General features: G+C 38.3%; 1 long non-coding RNA gene across 1 annotated transcript in view; it reads right to left on the reverse strand.

Moving 5' to 3' along the window:
- LOC112205570 (uncharacterized) overlaps positions 1–7,648 on the reverse strand; it is a 42,898-nt gene extending 35,250 nt beyond the window's left edge. The window contains exon 1 of the long non-coding RNA XR_008539284.2: positions 6,778–7,648. This is a non-coding gene — a long non-coding RNA (uncharacterized LOC112205570). The remainder of the gene's footprint in view (positions 1–6,777) is intronic.
- Positions 7,649–18,841: the final 11,193 nt, after the last annotated feature.

Genomic DNA, 18,841 nt, shown 5'->3' on the forward strand with positions numbered 1-18,841 from the left:
TGATAGATAAAAATCTTTTTTTTGTTTTCCAAAGTTTTCAAGTAATGCAGATTGTCATTAATATGTCATCCTTGTCAAGACCATGCTAGCTAGTCTTCTCTGCATCACTGTAATTTTAGTATACATGTTGCTAAAATCATTAATCTGCATCATTAATGCAGATTAAGAGGAACCCCGTGCCAGTTAGCTGTACCCTGGGGAAGGGACTGATCATGTGTCTGCCTTTGTTGGAAGTCTTCACCGTCCACAACGCCAGGCTCTATTGGCTTTTGCCTCTGAGCCATACTCACAAACTGCATCACCAGCTGGACCCCCTCCCTAGGCCCAGCTATGAGTGCAAAGATGCCTGGATGGCCACTGTGTATTTATGGGGTATCCTTCTGAGTGTGGCCGAAGTCTGGTAGCTCTTGTATCTGAAGGTATTTAAACACTTAGTTTATATTTTTATACATTCTTTTTCTCAAGAAATATAATTGTCCTTCAGTATCACAGAAGATTATTTCCAGAACCCCCCATAGATAGAAGAATCTGTGGATGCTCAAGTCCCTAAGGTAAAATGGCACTGTTTTTGCATATAATATATGCACACCCTCTCATTTATTTTAAATCATCTCTAGATTACTTACAATACCTAACATAATGTAAATGCTATGGAAATAGTTGTTATACTGTATATCTGAATTTATCTTATTTTATGGTTGTATTGTTATTTTTTCAAATATTTTCGAGTTGTGGTTGGTTGAATTCAATGCTGGTTGAGTTTGTAGATGCAGAACCCATGGATACGAACAGCCAGCTACATTTAAGTAGCCACCATGCACCAGGCGCTGCTCTAGGCATTTGAGTTACGCTAGTGAACCACGACAAAAATAGAGAAAAACCCCTTTCCTCATGAATCTATTTCTTGTGGGGAGAAGACAGATGGCAAATTATACAGTGTGTTGGAGGTGGTCAGTGCCTTGAAAAATGATAGAGCAGAACAAGGGATATGAGAAGTGTTTTATGGGAAGGAGGAAATTTGTCTTGGTTTTTAAATCCTTTATCCCTTCATGATTAAAATATCAGCCATGGCTGTAATCACCGATAGGGACACCAGGAGCATAAACTAAACTTCCTTTTCATAAATTTTTCATCGGTCAATCCACATAATTGAGTGAAGTCATGTGTTGGTCTAATGAATCTCCAGCACAGAACTTTCCAGGTCCTAAGTCTGTATTCACACTCCTGTGTGTGCAGGAGCATCTCACTGCTTTGAAAAGCAAGTACTCTCTAATGAAATTAGTGGAAGGTCCCAATGACACAGGTCAAAATGTACTATCATAAATAGTCACACAAAGGGAGGAGATGCTATGAATCTAGTTTCTACAGCTGCCACTAAGTCACTATGGGGCACACTCCTTTCCTTTGTGAAACAGACCAAAATTCTGATGCCCATAGTGTAAGCTATGCCTACTGAAAGATGCAAAGGCCCATAAACAAAGCGGGAAGGGGCAAACAGCGGAGGTTCTGGAGTGGGCAGCACGGGGTGGGCAGAGGAGTGTCAAGGAATACATTACTGGGAGGTATGTCTGGAAACACCTTGGAAAGATGAACGGCCATCAGGTGGACAAGGGAGAGAAGGATGTTATGGGAGATGAAACACTTGAAACTTTCCTTTGTTCTTGTCTGACCACTTCCAGATAGGAAGCTCCTTGAAAGCAAGATTTCATTAGTTTACTTGCCCCTTCCTTGGTCCCTAAAGTATGAATACACAGTTAGTACTAAATAAAGACTTATTATGAGGAAGAAAAGCAGGACAAAACATAAGGAAAGACCATTCAGTTTGGGGACATGGAAAATCTGGTAAAGCTGAGCCATAGAAGCCAGCAGAAGAGATGAAATTAGAAATTCAGTGGGGGCCAAATCATGAAGAAACTCATCTGACAAAATACGGAGTTTAGGCTTTATCCTGAAGGAGTGATGGGGAAAATTATAGTATTTTAAGAAATAGAGGAAAGGGGTGACATCAACAACATGGCAGAAAAGGAGCCTCCAGCCCTAGTCTCTCTAAAGAAACACTGATGTAGCTTCTATCCACAGATGAGAATGCCTTTGTGAACCTTCCAGAACCCAGGAGTGAGGCTATAACACCCTGGTAGAGCACAGAAACTGAGAAAAACTTCACTAAAAATAATCTAAAACTTCATTAAGAGGAACACAATTTGCCCAGTCAGAGAAGCATTAAAAAAATTAAAATGAGTGGGCTGAGTATGGTGGCTCACGCCCATAATCCCAGCACTTTGGGAGGCTGAGGCAGGCAGATCACCTGAAGTCAGGAGTTCGATACTAGCCTGGCCAACATGGTGAAATCTCATCCCTTCTAAAAATACAAAAATTAGCTGGGCGTGGTGGCACATGCCTATGATCTCGTTTACTCAGGAAGTGGATGCAGGAGAATTGCTTGAACCTGAGAGGTGGAGGTTGCAGTGAGCCGAGATCATGCCATTGCACTCTAGCCTGGGTGACAGAGCGAGATTCGGTCTCAAAAAAAAAAAAAAAAATTAAAAAGAGTGAAGAAAGCCTACAGGCCTTAAGAGACACAACTGAGTGAAACAACATGTGCATCATGGGAATCTCCAAAGGAAAAAAGAAAGGGGCAGAAGGCCTATTTAAATAAATAATGACTGAATACTTTCCAAATCTGGGGAGGAAAATGGACATCCAGATTCATGAAGACCAAAGATTTCCAAAAAGGTTGAAACCATAGAGATCTACACATAGATATATTATAATTAAATTGTCAAAAGTCAAAGAAAAAATAATTTTGAAAGCAGCAAGAGAAAAGCAACCATGACGTATGAAGCAATTCCCATAAGGCTAACAATAGATTTCTCAGCAGGAACTTTGCAGGCCAGAATAAAATGAGATGACATGTTCAAATTACTGAAAGAAAAAAGAGCTAAGCACAACTACCATACCCAGCAAAACTGTGCTTCAAAATGAAGGACAGATAAAGACTTTCCCTGATAAACAAAAACTAAGGGAATTTGTTACCCCAGAACTACCTTGCAAGAAGTGTTAATGGGAACTCTTCAAGTTGAAGAAATACAGGCTAAACAATAACATGAAACCATATTAAACAACAAATTTCACTGGTAAAAGGCAAATAGACAAGCACAGAATATCATGATACAATAATGGTGGCATGTAAATCATCCTAAACCCTAGTATAACAGTCAAAAGACAAAAGTATTAAGTATAACTAAAACCACAAAAAAGCATTAATGGATACACAATATAAAAAGTAACTCAGAAAAAAACAATATGAAGTTGGGGAGGAGTAAAAGGGTAGGACTTTCATATGTAATTGAATTTAAGTCTTTATCAGCATAAAACAGACTTTTATAGCTATAAGAAGTTCAACAGAAGCCCCATGGGGTAACCACAAAGAAAAAAATTCTATAGAAGATACACAAAAGTTAAAGACAAAAGAGTCAAAGCATATAACTGCAAAAGATTTAAACCACAAAGAAGTAAGGCAAGAGAAGAAGAGAGGCACAAGTGAACTACGAAACAGAAGACAGAACACAATGAACAAAATGACAATAGTAAATTCTTACCTTTCAATAATCACTTTAAATGTAAGCAGATTAAACTCACCAGTCAAAAGATGCAGAGTGACTGAATGGGACACACACACACACAAAAAAATCCAACCATAGATTTAAGGACACATAAACAGAAGTGATGAATGGAAAAATATATTCTATGTGCAAATGGTTACCCTAAGAGAGCAGAGGTAGCCATACTTAAACAAAATAGTCTTTCAGTCAAATACTGTGATTAGAACCAAAGAAGAACAGCACATATTGATAAAAGGATTGATTCAACAAGAATATATAACAATTGCAAATATATATGCACCCAGAATTAAAGCACTTAATATATAAAGCAAATATTGACAGACCTAAAGGGAGAAATAGGCAGTAATATAATCATAGTAGGAGACATTTTTTATTTTTTAAGGTCATATTTATTTCTTTAAAATTTTTCTTTATTTTTAGTTTTTTAAATTTTTGTGGTTACACAGTTGTTGCATATATTTATGGAATATATGAGATGTTTTGGTGAGGGCATGCAATGTAAAATGAGCACATCATAGAGTACGGGGTATCCATCCCCTCAAGCATTTATTCTTTGAGTTACAAACAATCCAGTTACACTCTTTAAGTTATTTTAACATATACAATTAAGTTATTATTGACTATAGTCACCATATTGTGCTATCAAATAGAAAGTCTTATTCATTTTTTTCATTTTTAGTACCAATTGACCATCCACACCTCCCCACACAGACTCCTACTACCTACCCTTTTAAGTCTCTGCTAACCATCCTTCATAGTAGGAGACTTTAATACCCACTTTCAATAATACATAGATCATCCAGACAGAAAATCAAGAAGGAAACAGCAGACTTGAACAACACTGTAGACCAAATGGACGTAACAGACTTATGCAGAACATTTCACCTGATGGTAACAGAATACACATTCTTTTTAAGTGCACACAGAACATTCTCCAGGATGGAATATATGCTAAGTCATTAAGCAAATGTTAACAAATTTGAGAAGATTAAAGTAATTCCAAGTACCTTTTCTGACCACAATGGAATAAAACTAGAAATTAGTAACAAAAGGACATCAGAAAAACTCACAAAAACATAGAAATTCAACAACAGACTCTTGAACAACCATGGGTTCAGAGAAAACATGAAAAGGGAAATTAAAATGTAAACACACAAATTAGAACAAAAACACAACATACCAAAACTTACAGGATACAGCAAAAGCAATACTAAGAGGGAAGTTTAGAGCAATAAATCCCTACATTAAAAAAGAAAAAAGTTCCCAAGTAAACAACCTCAAGGAGCTAGAAAAAGAAAAACAAACTAAATGTAAGATTAGAAAATGGAAAGAAATAATACAGATTAGAGGAGAAATAAGTGATATAGACCAAAAAAGCAATAGAAAAAAAGTTGACAAAACTAAAGTTTGTTCTTTGAAAAGATAAAATTAACAAACTATTAGAATAAGAAGAAAGAGATGAAACTAAATAAAATTAGAAATAAAAGAGGAGACATCACAACCAATGCTACAGAAATGTTAAGTTTATAATGGACTATTGTGAATAATAATAAACCAACAAATGGGATAACTTAGAAGAAATGAATAAATTCCTAGAGACATACAACTACTATGACTGAATCAAGAAGAAATAGAAAACCTCAACAGATCAATAACAAATAAGGAGAATGAGCCAGTAATCAAACACCTCCTAAAGAAAGGCCCAGAACCAGATGGCTTCACTGGTAAATTCTACCAAACATTTAAAGAAGAATTAATACCAATCCTTCTCAAACTCTCCCAAGAAATAATAGGGAACACTTCCAAACTTATTTTATGAGTCTAGCATTTACCCTCATACCAAAGCTAGGCAATACATACCAAAGAAAAAAAATTCCATATACTAAGAACAAAATTCCATATACTAAGAACAAAATTCCATATACTAAGAACAGATGATCCAAAAAGAAAATTAAGAAAACAACTTTATAACAGAACATATATATGTTATAAATAATATATGTTTAACATATATATAATACTTAGGAGTAAACCTAGCCAAGAAAATGAAAGAATTTACTGAAAATTGTCAACATTGATGAAAGAAATTCATCAGAAGATTGAAATAAGTAGAAAGACATCTCATTTTCATGGATAGAATAATTAATATTGTTAAAATTTTCATACTGCTAAGGCAATCCACAGATTCAATGTAATCCCTACCAAAAGTCTAAAGGTATTTTTACAGAAATGAAAAAAAAAACCCCTAAAATTCATATGGAACTAGAAAAGATCTCAAATAGCCAAAGCAATGTTGAAGAATGAAGTGGGAGGAATCACACTTCCTGATTTCAAAATACGTTACAAACTCCAGTAAACAAAACAGTTTGATACTGGCATAAAAATGGGCATATGGATCAATAGAAAAGAATAAAAAGCCCAGAAATAAACCCAGGTATACATAGCTAATGGATTCTTGACGAGGATGCCAAGAATACACAATGGGGAAAGGTCAGTCTCTTAAATAAATGGTGTTGGGAAAACTGAATATCCACGTGCAAAATAATGAAATTGTATGCTTTCTTATATGAAACGCAAAAATTAACTCAAAATAGATTAATGATTTGAATGTAATAGCTGAAACCATACAACTTCTAGAAGAAAACATGAGGGAAAAGCTTAAGTGGGACTACAGCAAACTAAAAAATTCCTGCACAGCAAAGGAAACTATCAACAGAGTAAAAAGCCAACTTATAGGATGGAAGAAAATATTTGCAAACCATATATCTGATAACGGGTTAATTTCCAAAATACATAAAGAGCTCCTAAACTCAATAGCAAAAACAAAAGCAAAACAGAAGCAAACAAAAAACCTGGTTAAAAAATGAACAAAGGATTGGAATAGACATCTCTCCAAAGAGGATATACAAATGATGGACAACAGGTATACAAAAAGATACTCAGCTTTACCCATCGGCAGGGAAATGAACATCAAAACCACAATCAGATATTATCTTGCACCTATTAGGATGACTATTATAAAAATATTTATAAATATTAGTGAGGTTTGTATAATGCTGATAGTAATGTAAAATGGTATAGCCATCATGAAAAACAGTATGAAAAATTTTCAAAAAATTAACAATTGAACTACCATATGATCCAGAAATCTCACCTCTGGGTATACATCCATAACAATTGAAGTCAGGATCTTGAAGGGATAGCTGCACTCCCATGTTCACTGCAGGTTTATTCACAATAGCCAACATATGGAAACAACTCAAATGTCTGTTGAAAAATTAACAGATAAAGAAAAATTGGTATAGCCATGTAATAGAATATTATCCAGCCTTAAAAAAAAGAAGGAAAGCCTACAGTCTGTGAGAACATGAATAAACCTGGAAGACATTATGCTAAGTGAAAGAAGTCAGTCACCTAATTATGTGCAGTTTCTTTTATGCCAATTATACCTCAATAAAGCTAAAAAAAAATGGGGGGGAGAGAGGACACATGGTTGGTATTACACATGAGAAAGAATGCTTTGAATGTGGTGGGCTGAATAGATTGGGGAGGAGGGGTGCAGGAGATGAGACTATAGGCCAGGATAGAAAGCTGGAGAGAGCAGAAATAGAGTGGGAACCTTGAAAGGATGGCTAGGTCAGACAAGTAGGGGTAGGAAGGGGAGCAGGGCAGAAAGAATGCACACCAGATTGCTTGAAGGTGCAACACGTTTCTTAAAGAATCAAGATCACACTTTAATTTAAAAACTTTTTTTATCCATTCTTATTGACAAGTGGCACTTGCCCAGATATATTTTTTTCAGGGTAGAAGTTTGTGATAAATTGAAGTAAAATTAACACAAAAGCTTAACTTATATAAAAGGACCCCAACAGCAGTCACAAGACTGTGTTACTGTAGGTCCTGTGCAGGATTGCAGAGACGTAGCCTAACCTCTACACTAAGGTCTTGCCATGTAGACCAGTCTGGTCTCGAACTCCAGCATTCCTGCCTTGCTTGGCCTCCCAAAGCACTGGGATTATAGGCAAGGCATGAGCCACTGAACCCAGCCAAAGCTTTTTTTTTTTTTTTTCTTTTTCACAGACAGGGTCTCACTCTGTTGCCCAGGCTGGAATGCAGTGGCACAGTCATAGCCCACTGCAGCCTTGATCTCCTGGGCTCAAGCTGTCTTTCCATCTCAGTATCTCAAGTAGCTGGGACTACAAGCACATATCACCACACCTGACTATTTTTTTTTTAAAAAAAACAGTATTTGTAGAGATAGGGATCTCACTGTGTTGCCCAGGCTGGTCTTGAACTCCTGGCCTCAAGCTGTCCACCTGCTTCTGCCTCCCAAAGTGCTGGGATTACAGGGATTACAGATGTGAGTCACCATGTGGGCCTTCCTCCCTTGTTTCTGGCAATGGTGGGTGCTGAGTCTTCTGTAGATTTAATGACTCAGAGTCTCCTTCCACCCAGTCTCAAAGGACAAGTTGAGTAAGGTGAGTAGCACCCCACATTTCCACGCTCCAAATTCTCTTTTCCATGCTGAGGTTCAGTTCTAAGTGTTGGAACGCTCTTATGAGCCTCCCTTCTCTTGCTCAAGTTAAATTTCTTTTCCTGGCGTTCCTTTGTATATCAGCAAAAAAATTCTTCAAGAGGCCAGAGAACAAACCTGGACTTGTCTACCTAGCAAGAAGTTTGTAGCTTAGACTGACTACCCAAAAGTAACTTGAATGTTAATTTTCTGCCCAATTTTTTAGTATAAAAAATTGAAACATAAAGAAGAGCTGAAAGATTACTGCAGTGAACATTCACATACCCACAGTAGTATTCAATATTCCACATTTTGTTGTATTTACTTCTGTATCTGCCTAATCTATCTGTGTGTTTTTTGTTTTGTTTTGTTTTGAGATGAAGTCTTACTCAGTCACCCAGGCTGGAGTGCAGTGGCACGATCTCAGCTTACTGCAACCTCTACCTCCCAAGTTCAAGTGATTCTCCTGCCTCGGCCTCCTGAGTAGCTGGGATTACAGGTGTGTGCCACCACACCCAGCTAATTTTTGTATTTTTAGTAGAGGTGGGGTTTCACCATGTTGGCAAGGCTGGCCTTGAACTCCTGACCTCAAGAGATCTGCCCACTTTGGCCTCCCAAAGTGCTGGGATTACAGGCATGAGCCACTGCCCCCGGCCAACTATCCATGTGTTTTTTGAATCATTAGAAAGTGAGTTGCAGTTGTTACGACATTTCACTGCTTCAGCATGCGTTTTCTAGGAAAAAGAATAGTCTCCTCTGTGACCACAGTAGCATAATCACAATTTTAAAAATTAACCTCAATTTCCTAATATCATCTCATATCCAGTATATGCCAACATTTTCCCAGTTGTCTCAGAAATGATTTTATAGCTCAAATTTTTAAAAACATGGAAAGAACCAAGATTCACAGATTGCATTTGGCTGTTTCATGTTCTTAGCCCCTTTTGATTATGATGTTAGAAGAGGCCAGGACAATGTCTCACGGAATGCCCACATTCTGGATTTGTATGGCAGTGTCATCTGTGGCGTCATTTAATTTGGTGCTCTCTTCCCTGTGTTTTCTATAAACCAGAAGTCAGACAAAAAGATTCAGTTAGGTTTAGTGTAAACATTTTCATCAAGTGTACTTTAACTTGACTATTGAAAATATTTCCCAAGCTTTAAAAGCATACCAAATCGGACTTGATAGTTCTAGAAATACCATGAAGTCATGTTGTAACTGTATTGAAGGGCTCTCCTTATCCCTTCATCTTTGTCTGGGTGCCAATACTGTGAGATTACTTTACTAAGCCATCCATGAATATCAGCAGTTAACAATGTTGCTTATAGGCCCCAAAGATGCTTTGGGTCAGAATAACCCAGGAGCTTCAGTCCAGCACTTTGGTTCGAGTTCCTTTAGCAATAAACCCTAAACTGACAACTTTTTCAGAAACTTCTCTTTCTTTCTACGTTGATGCCTTCTAAGGTTACTTAAAGAAAGGGAATCAAAGTCCATACACAATGTACCCTTTATTTTGGTGTTGCAATAAGTACTCTAGGCATATAAAAACTAATTTCCTGGTTGGGCTCAATAGCTCACACCTGCAATCCCAGCATTCTGGGAGGCCAAGGCAGGAGGATAATTTGAGCCCAGGAATTCAAAACCAGTCTGGGCAACATAGCAAGACCCCATCTCTACAAAAAAAAACAAAAAACAAAAAACAAAAAATGAAAACAAACAAACAAAACACAACTAATTTTCTGTAAACTATAAAAAACCAATAGGGTCAAGAGAGTTTCAGCAGTGGCCTCTTAGGCTGGTTTATGACAGTGGAAAAAATTCTTCAACAGCTTTTTCAAGGCAATACAGACAAGCTAATGCTTGTATACAAATGTAGACCTACCGACAAAAGGAAGCCAGTGCCTACAGGCAGGCCCCAAACCCTCCCTTTACAGAGGCTCTGTGCCTTTCCCTTCCAGAGCACTCTTGCTCTGTAGGTAGAGCATGGTTTAATGTATACAAATCCAAATTAGTCACATTTTTATTGTGCATCTATATATATATATATATATAACATAAAATGTATCATTTTAACCAGTTCAGTGACATTGAGTACATTCACGTCACCACTCTCTAGAAATCTTCTTGCAAAACTGAAACTCTCATCTATAACTCACCATTCCCATCTCCCTAACTCCTGGCAAACACCACTCCACTTTCTGTGTCCGTGAATTTGACTACTCTAGGTACCTCATATACATGGAATCATACAGTATCTGTCCTTTTGCGAGTGGCTTGTTTCACTTAGCATAATAATGTCATCAAAGTTCATCCATGTTGCAGCATTTGACAGAATTTCCTTCATTTTCAAGGCTGAATAATATTCCCTTTTACGGATATACCAGATTTTGTGTATCCATTCATCCATTGATGGACATTTGAGTTGTTTCTCCCCTTTTGGTTTTTGTGAACACTGCTGCTAAGCATGGGTGTGCAAATTCCTGTTCAAGTCCCTGCTTTGAATTGTTTGGAGTATATAACCAGAAGTTGGAATTGCTGGACCATATGGTAATTCTATGTTTAACTTTTTTGGGATAATCATAATTTTTAAGGAAAGTAAATATAAAGTATGGTGAAATCTCTGTAAGTAATAAGGAAGAAACCACAACGTCAAGTCACACATTTCCGTGAAGGCCACCTTTTTCTTCAAGTAAATAGACTCTATGAAGCAGCTCAGTTTCCAAGACTATGGTCTCAGTGAACCACTGTATAGACCTCATTGGACCTATGGAAATACTCCCGAAGTGGGCCAGGTCTGCAAGGAATGGTCCAGGCACATAAACAGCAAATTATAAGAACCAGTAGAATAGATGATCAAAACATCCATCAAAGCTGCCAAATACAGCAAGGCACAAATTCCAGAAAGAGTTTCTTAATAGGAAAAAAAAAAGTAAATTTTCAACGCTGGCCCAGATATGTTACCTCAGGAGGAAATCGCATTGGCCCTGAGGACCCAGAAGGCGCATCTGTGAGTTGTGCGGGCCACTTTCTTAATCAAAGGAACAGGAAACACAGCAAGGCAGGAACTGGGCTGGGCTTTTTGCCCGTTTGTTTGTTTTTAATTCCTTTTTAGGCTTTTATGCCTTTCCAAAGTTGTGCCAGAAGTCTGAGAAGAGTTTGATGTTGGCAATAAAATGGAATCTGGAAAAAGAGAATAAACTGCAATTTGAAAGAGGAAGGAGAAGGAGAAGAAGAAGAGATGGAGGAGGACCTGTGGTGACTGAGGAAGTGAGGAGCGTCAGTCTCACAGGGTGTATTCCCTTGTCTGGAATCAGCGCAGTCCCTCTGCTAGGGAATGCCTCCAAAGTCGCTGCTGGTGGAGCAGGAACCGGGATCCAGCGACCACTCGTTCGGAGAGGCCTGCTGAAGGCTCTGCAGCTCCAGGACAGCCGGGAAAAGCCAAAGGCTTGCCGGCTAAGGAATAAGCCCACTCAGACCGCTGTCTCTGCCAACAGGAGATGGGTTATTCACTCTGGAAACCAGAGCTGTCCAGAGACATGGGGCTTTCCCCAGCTCAGAACCTGATCTGAGAATCTGGATTTCAGAAACATTCTCCAGGCTGCATGCTCTCCGCGCGGCTGGGCAGAGCTGTTTCTCTGCATACCATCGTGACAAAGCATGGATTCAAGACTGACAGCAGGAGTCATCCAGCAGGCCCTTGGTGGTTGCAGAGAATGGCGACTACACTAATATCACTTCAACACCAAGAGGGCTTTCCTCCCGAGGAGAAATCGGGCACACACATCAGCACCGCCTTACTCTGCTGTTTCCATTTCCATCGCATGGCCCGGCCACGGACAGCAGCTGGAGTCCTGCGGAGGAAGCAGCTCCTGTTCACACAGACAGACGGCGCAACTTCAGGGCCGTTTACACGCCGCCCTGCCTGACATATGGAATCAGCCGCACAGCTAGATGGGCCCCTGCTTCAATAAAATTAGACATGCATGATCCTAAACGTTCTCACTCTTCCCGACCCCTCGCCGTCCACGCCCGTCAGCCTCGCTAACCGTCACAGTGTGGAAGCTGAGGTCTGGAAGACGCGTTGGAGCATCTGCTGTGCAGCCCGGCGTGCTGGGCTGGTGCAGACAGAAGGGCCGGCCCTGTCACGGGCTGTTGTCAGTGCTGTTCCCATCGGCCTCCTTCTCCCTTCCGTGCCAGCTTCTGACTGCTGCGCTCAGCCCTCCTGGGAACAGCCCGATCTGCAGAGGTCATCTACCTGATTTTATGATCTGGAGGTACAGCATCTCCTGAAAAGGGCCTCTGTATAGAAAATGAGGCACATCATCGGGCGCGTGATAATTGCATCCACAGTCTGATTTAAATTGTCTTTGGATATTCTCTCAGTGGCCACTCAGGTCTTTGAAAATGTAGCACTGGGCTTCTTATCGAGCTCAGGCCTGGAAACAGATGGTCTATGGTCGGGTGAGGTGGCTCACGCCTGTAATCCCAACACTTTGGGAGGTCACAGAGGGAGGATTCCTTTAAGACCAGCCTGGGCAACATAGTGAGACCCTGTGTCTAAAAAAAAACTTTTGAAAATTAAAAAAAAAACAAACAAATGATCTTTGGTTTGTTCCTTCATTTGCTCATTCTTTCGTCTGTTTATCTGCTAATTCTCTTGCTGCTGTATTGCACTGGAGAGGTGAAGGTCAGGCTCTGGGGCCACACTACTTCCATAACCTCTCCCGTGACTTGGGATAATGAGACGTGGGTGTGCTGGAAAGGTGTCTCTGAAAAGATTCATAATCCTTCCCTACAAATCACAGTCCATTCTCATTAACTGGTCTGGGGACATTCTGAGACATACATAGTCGTTTTACCTTCCAAGGTGCTTGGGCTTATGCTATGAGAAAGAGAATTATTTTATTCCCAAAGGAGAAAAATACTAACGTTGTATTTTTCTTGGGTTCAGTATCTACAAGTCAAAACTGACACTGATCTCCCAAATATGCATGGATGTTTCTTTTTAATTTTTTCCCCAACTGTAAAAGTAACAAATGGTTCTAGTAATGGCAGGCTGGGTAATTCAGACCAATCCTTGCTCTGAGAAAAATGAAAATATCTGTAGGATGTTGAAATATATTATCTTAAAAGCATCAAAGAGCCAATGAGAGTGAAGAATCACAGGACCATACTTTGAAAGAAGACAAGAGCCAGAAAAAATAAGCTGAAGGCTCAAAGTGAATTTTGCCCTGAGGATTTACTCTATAAACAAAGAAATAGCAGGAAAACTGAAATCAGATTAGAAGAAATAAAAGTCAAATGCCCAGGCTTTCTGAAATGGGGCTACTGGCACACTGTACTCACATAAAGCTAGGACTCCAAAGGCCAACAACATGCGGGGAAAGGGTGAAGTGGACATAAACCAACCATGCCAGGACTTGCAACCTGGTTTTGAGTCATCTGTGTGGCACAGGGAACCTCAGACCTTGAACTTGGATTTGGGCAGTCTTAGCTGACTGGCACACCCAGCTCCTTATCCGTAGACTATGGTACATGCACAAGGTGTAATGCTATACTCATATTAAAAGGAATATTGCCAGGGAGTGAGCTCCAGGATACGTTGTAAGGTCATGGTCCTCAACCTTTTTGGCACCAGGGAGCAGTTTTGTGGAAGACAATTTTTTCATGGACAAGGAGCTGGACGGGGGATAGTTTCAGGATGCAACTGTTCCACTTCAGATCATCAGGCATTCATTAGATTCTCATAGGAGTGTACAACCTAGATTCCTTGCATGCGCAGTTCTCAATAGGGTGTGTACCTCTGTGAGAATCTAATGCCTCTGCTGATCTGACAGGATGCAGAGCTCAGGTGATCATGCTCACCCCTTCTCACCTCCTCCTCTCAGTTCCTAACAGGCCATGGACCAATATCAGTCTGCAGCCCAGGGAGGCACTGGGGACCCATGTTGTAAGGTTTAAATCAGACTAGATAGATAGATAGATAGATAGATAGATAGATAGATAGATAGATAGATATAGAAGATAGATGATAGATAGATAGATAGATAGATGATAGATAGATAGGTGATAGCTTAGATAGCTCTTATTGTTCCTGTTATTCATGATATTTATCTTCTATAAAGCCACCAAGAATACTGAATTAGTAAATACTGAACCACTGCTTCTAGGAAAAATGCAGAGATTCTTATTAGCCTCTGGTCACAACATTATTGTCAACCAACCAATACATAACCTTGTTTTATGTGTGTTTCTGTTTAAACGTACCTTATTATATATACATTTCTAATAAATAATTAATCGCATGGTGTTTGAATGATTTCAAGCCAGGGGCTTTGGAGATCACATGTAGTTTATAGATTTGTTTGCCAACATCCTTGTAAAATGAGCCGGTTGTCTCATCAGTCTTCCACATAACCCTTTTCCCATTCAACACACAGCAGATATTTTAAAAATTATTCTGCAGCCTCCTAATCCGAAGGACCTGCTTCATATACCTCAACAGCAATTTTAACATTTTTCACACCATATCACCTTTTGAAATGTGCAAGCCAGCCAGCACTAGCTGAGAAGGTTTCCTATTATCCTGTCCTTGAATAGCATGAGCCTTTGACTTTTCCAATTCCAATTCCTTTGGCTTTCAACTTCACACAATCCTGTTGACTATGCTTTTTTTTTAAATTAGTTGTCATCATCTCATGAACACAGAAATTTAACCACTTTTCTATCTTTTCCATAGCTTCATCACATCATATAGATGTTACTTTAGCCCATTTCCAGAGTGGTGTCATATATATAAAGCATCAGATTTTCTTCTTCCTTTCTCTTGATGTACTATATGGTTGATTTATTAGCATTGAACTAATTGTCAACAGCACTGTAACTCATACCTGAACAAAGCTTCTCTAACACATGTATTTTCTTTCAGGTATGTCACAGTCTTCTTGCACTATACTTGGGGGCCATTTTAAACAGTGAAATCACCAATATAAAAGCACAAAATTCAAAAAATGTGGCACAAATAGACCAAGGAAAGGACCCTTTTTGCAACATGAGAGCTAAAATAAGAATGCAGAATGTTGCCTTGTTCCACCTCAGTTGGGATGGGTCAAATGCCACATTTTTTTTACTGTTTTGTACCATGAATAACCACCAAAGTGCGACTAGTATTGATTTGGGGGTTGCAAATAAATTTTAATGAGTAAGCAAACTTGCAAATATGGAATCTACAAATAATGAGGAGTGATTCTTTCTGATTTGGATGTGGTTTATCCCCATTAAAACTTGTGTAGTAGTTTAATTGCCAGTGTGGCCGTGTTGGGAAGTGAAGCTTCGTGGAAAGTGTTGAGTGATGGGGGCAGATCCCTCCTAAAGAGTTTGATGCCCTTCATGAGGTAGTGAGTGAGTTCTCACTCCCACGGGATTGGATTAGTTCTCATAAGCATGAATTAGTTCCTAGGAGAGTAGGTTGTTATAAAGGGAGGTTCCTCCTCATGTTTGAGCCCTCTTTGCTCATGTCCACTTCCCCTTTGACCTTCTACCATGTATTGTCCTGGCACAAAAACTCTTACCAGAAGCCCAGCAGACACCAGCACCATTCCCCTTGAACTTCCCAGACTGCAGAACCATAAAATAAAATGCTTTTCTGTATAAATTATTCAGTCTCAGGTATTCTGTTACAGCAACACAAAATAGACTGACATAAAAGTGAAAAAAATAAACCATAGATTTCTTTCAATTTAGTATGCTTTATAAATTTAACTTTGAACCATATATTTTCTACAATCATAAGACAAAACTAAATAGAAATAATTTCTAAAAATCAAAATCAAAACAAAGTAAATGAAGCACAGACAGGTAGTTGGATAATTGGGAATTTATTAGTGCTAACATTCAAGACAGATACAGTTTTGGGGAAAAGCAAATTAGTGGGAATTTTAGGTACAGTAAAAGCAGATAGAGAAGTAAGATCAATGAGGTTAAGTAAAACTTCTGTAGTGTTAAATTTGAATTGGAAAGGTCTATATGAATCCATGATGTATATACATCTTCAGGAAAAAAACAAAACACATATTTCTACTCCTTCCCACTGAAATGGTACAGAAACAATGACAACCCATTAACCATGAGCACTCCTGATCCCCAGATTGTGGTCTCTAAATGCCATTTCTCAATAGAAGGACCAGGGCTCATTAGAGAAATGGCTTTTATGGCTCTGGAGGAGGAAATGTATTAGATGAACCCATATTATTAGAAAACAAGGAAGTTATGAGAGACTCTTAAGTTTGTGTCAAAAGGATTTAGGAGTTAACCTAAAGAAACACTTGGTGGACAAGATGGGAAATTGTAGCATTAATAAGGGCAATCATGCTACAAACTAAAACAAAGCAAATGTGTTTATTAATCCATTAATTTGTAAAGATAATACAACAACAACAGCAAAAACTCTGGTGTCATTTGGTTGATGCTAGGAAGAGCAATTCATTATTTTGGGATAAAGGGAAAGAATGAAAGCTTTGGTTCTGCCTTTCCTGTACAAACTGTACACTACAGTAACAAAATAATAGCCAGAAAGTTTTTCTTTATTGAAATATTCCATCCAGGATGTGAAGAAGAAAAATATATACTTAGATTATCATAATTTTGTAACTACCAGTGAATTGCTGGGTCTAGGCAAGTATCACCAATGGCATCTCTTATCACAATGAGAGAGCTACACAGACGTTTGTGCCTCCTGCTGGAAGTGTACAACTCTGCCATGATGTATTCTTGCCAAAATCTAAACCCCTGACTCTGATCAAGATTATGGATTTAACAACCAATTTATTTTTTAAAAGTAGGGACAGAGGAACATCTAAACTTGAACTGTCCTAATATCATTAAAGAAATTAAATCAGAAATTTAAAAATCATCGCATAATGAAAATTTCAGGCACAAATTGGAAATATTCTTTTAATCTTACTTACACAAAGATTGGTGAGAGGGTGTATACTTCGAAACTATTTTAAGTTGATATTAAGTTGATCACATAACCTTGATTGCAAAGCCTGACAGGAAAATTATATAGGCCAACCTCATTTGAATACACACACATACACACACACACACACACACACATACTTATACAACATTATAGCAAGCAAAATTCAAAAATATATAAAGAGGACAATACAAGTATATCAATACCAAGTTGAGTTTGTGTCCGGAATGCAAGATTGCTTTAATCAATAGAAAACTAAGAAATATAATTTACCCATTATCATGATCATTTAACAGAAAAATCCCAACAGATGTGGGAAAAGGATTTATTAAAATTTGACATCTATTAATTATTAGAAACCTCTAGAAAATGAGAAACAGAGAAAAAGCTTAGATAACCTGATAAAAAGGAATATTCAAAAACCCTACAAAGGCCAGGCATGGTAGCTCACGCCTGTAATCCCAGCACCTTGGGAGGCCGAGGGAGGGAGCATTGCTTGAGGCCAAGAGCCCAAGACTAGTCTGGGCAACATGATGAGGCCCTGTCTCTACCAGATTTAAAAAATTAGCTGGGTGTAATGGTGCACACCTGTAGTCTCAGCTACTCAGGAGATTGACATGGGAGGACTGCTTAAGCCCAGAAGGTCAAGGATGCAAGGAGTTGTGATCACGCCACAGCCTGGGCAACAGAGTGAGACCCTGTCTCAAAAAAAAAAAAAAGAAAAAAAAGCACACACACACAAAACCTACAGCAAATATTATCTTTATTGGTGATACATTGAAAGTTTTCTATTTGAAATTGTGAATATAATAAGGATGTAAGGGTGCTTTCTATCACCACTTCTACTTAACATTTTATTGAAATATTTATTAAAAGTACTAGCCATCTAGAAAAATATACCAAAGATACAAGAGTTAGAAACAAATATATAAGACATTATAGATATAATATGATTATGTATGGAAAAATAACAGATAAAATGTTAGAATTAATCGAGTTCAATAAGGTTGTTGTATATTAAGTAAAAATAAAAATGAATTGTATTTCTATATGTTAACAAGACATAATTTAAAAGTACTTTAAAAAAACTGCCATTAACAGCAAAATCATAAAATAGTAAGTAGCCAGTAATAATTTAATAAAATGTGTTTTAAAATACTATGGGAAAATTTTGAAACTTTATTGAGAGACAGTAAAAATGATTTAAATAAATAGAGAGATGCTGTGTTTGTGAGTTTTAAAACAAAACGTTATAAAGATTTCATTTCTTCCTGAACTAATTTATACATTAAATGAAAACCCAATCAAAGTTCCAAAAGAGTTTTTTGTGGACCTTGACAAATTGATTCTAAAATTTATATCAGTCTGTAAAAAGTCAAAAATTTCCCAGACCCTCTAGAAGAAGAAATACAAGTTGGGCTTATTACAAACTTATGATAAAGTCATCATTGTTAAGATGGCGTGGTGCTGGTACAGACGTAGACAGGCAGGCAAGTGGAATACACTGAGGAGCCCAGAAACCAATGAGCCTTGTGCAGACTGGCCAGGGAGCTTATCCCGCTCTAGTCTAGAATATTCCATCTTACTCCCAGTATGGGTTCTTGAAAGTGACCATTGGAAGCTATAGAGGCAAAAATGCTCTGTCTCTGTGACTTTACTGCTGGTTTAGGTCCTTAAGTGAACCTGAATGATTCTTGGATTACGTCTTTGACACACAAAACTCT

This window comes from Pan troglodytes, chromosome 16 (assembly GCF_028858775.2).
Source record: "Pan troglodytes isolate AG18354 chromosome 16, NHGRI_mPanTro3-v2.0_pri, whole genome shotgun sequence".
NCBI lineage: Eukaryota > Metazoa > Chordata > Mammalia > Primates > Hominidae > Pan > Pan troglodytes.